This window comes from Hoplias malabaricus, chromosome 3 (genome assembly GCF_029633855.1).
Source record: "Hoplias malabaricus isolate fHopMal1 chromosome 3, fHopMal1.hap1, whole genome shotgun sequence".
In the NCBI taxonomy this organism is placed as follows: domain Eukaryota; kingdom Metazoa; phylum Chordata; class Actinopteri; order Characiformes; family Erythrinidae; genus Hoplias; species Hoplias malabaricus.
Window position 1 is genome coordinate 19214857 of NC_089802.1, and position 4260 is coordinate 19219116.

The window sequence follows — 4260 nt, forward strand, 5'->3', positions numbered from 1 at the left end:
GACTGCAGCGTTCTGTAGAGACAACAGATTTCAACAACTGTTTAGATCAGGCCAAAATTCCCAGGATTTTGTTCTAACTCATTGGTTTGCGTACTTAGCTTTGATCATCAGGGGAAAGTCCTAAGCACTTGGAACCAAATGGTTTGACATTAGAAAGGCCAGTGCTGTGTTTTGGACAATTTCAAAACTTCAAATATTTGATAATTGTGTTCAAATAAAACCACTGTATCTACTGTTCCCAGTTTTATTTTCTTTCTTTCAGTTCAATCTTACAACAAGCAATCAATAAGGAAATGAACACATGAATTATATGAGTGAAATATTAGTTATTAAATCTTGACTAGCCATTAAAATATTTTTGACCACATGAATTACTCATTCATTCAATCATTCATTCATTGTAACTGCTTTTCCAGTTCAGGGTAATGGTGGGTCCTACCCAGAATCACTGGGTGCAAGGCAGGAACACACTTAAACACATTAAAACATTGCTTAACGTAGAAGAACCATGTTTGGTTCCTAAAATCATTGAATGATTCATTAGAGAACTGTTTTTGATAAATGATAACTCTCCAAATCATTGTGTCAAAGATCTTTAATCCTTTCAAAAACCTATTTTCAGAAATCTCATTTTCAGAATAGTTCAGAGAATAATATACTGTTCTTTACATGGTATCCTTTTGTGGCACCTTTGTAAAAGTAATTATAACTTGAAGGAGTTACTACGTACAACAGCTGAATACTATATTTTAGGATCCAATGTGCTGAAAAGGTCTTACCTCTTTCCAGTCTCTTCAATGGCTCTTTTATCAAATGATCCAGCTGTAAAGACAAGTTACATAAAATAACAGTAGAAAGACAATATGAGCAGTCCAAATTATAACCAGTAAAATGACTGGGTACACTCCAGAAATCCTGGAATGAGGCTCAGTACAGGAGAGGAGGGATGCTGATCACACTGCCTGCCCTCTTTTATAAAGATCCTTTTGGCTCCCTTTGAATTTGAATACCTATATTTGGATGAAATCTTCCTCCAATAGTGTGGGGTGGTATGCCACATAAACAATGTCTTGCCAGGGATGAACAATCTTTCCTAGAGTCTTGCCCTTGGTCTTGTGTGATGCTGTTTCCAGCACTAAGCGCTGTGGCCATATTCCACAGATCATATTGAACACAACTCTCAAAAGATTAATTAAGTATATCAATAGAAATGTTGGTCTTTGCAAAATAATAGACTCTTCATTCTCAGAAGAACTCTCACTGTGGTGATATCCTCAAGGGATATAATCAGGACCTTTAGTTAGAGAACATGATTGTATCATATTCTAGGGTGGGCCATTTATATGGATACACCTTAATAAAAAGGGGAATGGTTGGTGATTTTAACTTCCTGTTTGTGACACATTAGTATATGGGAGAGGGGAAACTTTTCAAGATGGGTGGTGACCATGGTGGCCATTTTGAAGTCAGCCATTTTGGATCCAACTTTTGTTTTTTCAGTGGGAAGAGGGTCATGTGACACATCAAACTTATTGGGAATTACACAAGAAAAACAATGGTGTGCTTGGTTTTAATGTAACTTTATTCTTTCATGAGTTATTTGCAAGTTTCTAACCACTTATAAAATGTGTTCAAAGTGCTGTCCATTGTGTTGGATTGTCAATGCAACCCTCTTCTCCCACTCTTCACACACTGATAGCAACACCGCAGGAGAAATGCTAGCACAGGCTTCCAGTATCCATAGTTTCAGGGGCTATATAATAATTGTAGATTATTATAGAATAATTGTGTTGATTTCATACACCAGGTTTCACCTCCAGGAATCATCCATCCATCCATTATCTGTAACCGCTTATCCATTTCAGGGTTGCGGTGGGTCCAGAGCCTACCTGGAATCACTGGGCGCAAGGCGGGAATACACCCTGGAGGGGGCGCCAGTCCTTCACAGGGAAACACACACACACACATTCAGTCACACACTCACCGTCACTTTTGAGTCGCCAGTCCACCTACCAACATGTGTTTTTGGACTGTGGGAGGAAACCGGAGCACCCGGAGGAAACCCACGCGGACACGGGGAGAACACACCAACTCCTCACAGTCACCCGGAGCGGGAATTGAACCCACAACCTCCAGGTCCTTGGAGCTGTCTGACTGCGACACTACCTGCTGTGCCACCGTGATGCCATCCAGGAATCATATTATGTCCATTTATTTTATACAATTCCATAAGGAACGCTTACAAATATTCACCTCTCCTTCTGCAGATGAAAAGGTAATGTGACTTTAGGGAAAACAGTGGGACTTTAAAACCACTGTTGTCACTTTAAAGCTATGCTTACACTCTACTGTGCACTAAAGATACAAAATGTCTTTCAAATGTACCTTTTTTCTGACAGTGTAGTTATCTAGAATAACTTTACACTATATATTAGAATGTTGCTGTGAGGATTATTTTTTGTATTCTGTCACATAAACTGTAGTAATGACATGTTAGACAAATAGTTCTGAATCACACAATCACATACAACTCAAACTCAGTGATACTGAACAGGGATCCATCACGTCAGGGAACAAAGTTCCACTGCTGCAAAGCCCAGTGTCAAAATTTAGCTGACCCTTAGCACTGGGCATGGTAACCTAAGGCTCATGTGCAATGCTCCAGAGCAGCTCATTCTATTAGCAGTGCTTTTCTAAGGTGATTGTACAATGCATGCACCGAATGCCTGTGTCAAAGTGTGCGCAACTAAAATAGTGGAAGTCCCTCATTAAAGGACATGACCACAAAATGTTTGACATGTAGTATATAGAGGACTGAAAAAGGGTTCCTTCTCTTTACAGTAGGACTGTGCCCTATATATGATATATACTGTACATATCATAATATATACATGATAATAGTGCTGTTCTGACTTGTTTACACAATGATGGCATGCAGGTAGATGTAATATGCCATACGTTCATTGTTTGAGTCATTTAGGCACAGCAAAAAATATGGTGGAGTGTCGATCTGTGGTGGAAGACTTCAGATGTGTGCACATGGTCTGGTTACAATATATCAAATGTCCATTAAACCACAGTTATTTTTAGTTATGGAAGAAGCCTGAAACAACAAAATGGGGAAACACAGCAAATTATGTTACCATCTCAAGCTAGAAGCACCTAATTGAGTATGAAGAAAGTCAAAAACGCCACAAGGAGAGTTCAACAGACATGTGAGCACTGTGTTTTTGAAATGAATAAAAGTATTTTTCAGTTATTTGTCATATCACCAAAAATATAGTTATCGCCAAAATACCCTTAAATATCATAATGTTATTTTAGGACCATATTGCGTACCCGTAGGTTTATAAAATAATGATATAACAGCAAAACATAAATGGCTTCATGCCATAAACATGTCTTACACTCTTTTACAGCTTAGATGTACTTAGAACATTACCAGGCCTAACTGACCTTGTGTTCTATTGAAATTCCAATGGGCTCTCTTTAGAAGCCTTAGAGATTATAAGGGAGGTCATGTCCATGAAACAAGCTTCAGACACTTTGACTCCCAGCGCCTGTGTCATTGGGTTCAAAAGTCCTGAGACGAAGGGATAAGCAACAGGAAAGTACACAGTCTCCAGAACTGTAGGCTAAACTGTCCATTAAAGATTAAAGTTTTTGTGTTTCTTCTTAGTTTACTGCATATTGGTTATACAACAATCAGCCATAACATTTCTACACTCACTGTTCATTCTCTCAGCTCCACTAACCATACAGGAGCATGGTGTTGTTGTACAGTTACAGACTACAATCCATCTGATGCTGTGCATTGATTGTTTGCCCTCTTTCAACCTGTTCCTCAATAGTCAGGCACAATTAGGTAAGACGAGTGTGGTCATTCTTAGTGTTGCAACAACACTGACATTGTGGTGGTGTGTTGCGCTGGTACGAGTGGATGAGCCACAGCAGTGCTTTGGAGTTTTTAAACACTGCATCCACTCCCTATCCTCTATCAGTCACCCCTACTTTGTTTGTCCACCTTGTAGATGTAAAGTCAGCGAGAGTAGCAGGTGTGGCAGGGGACATCAGTAACCACCTAAGCCTAAAGTAGAATTGAACTCAAAATCAGCATTAAAACATCAAAATGTATTTATAATTTAGTGGCTGAAATGTGAAATAAGTGATTTAATAGATTTGTGGTAAAATGGTTACTTGTAGCAAAATGCACTTACTCTGAAATTTATTTCAGTGGTGGTGATAGGAAACATGGGTCAT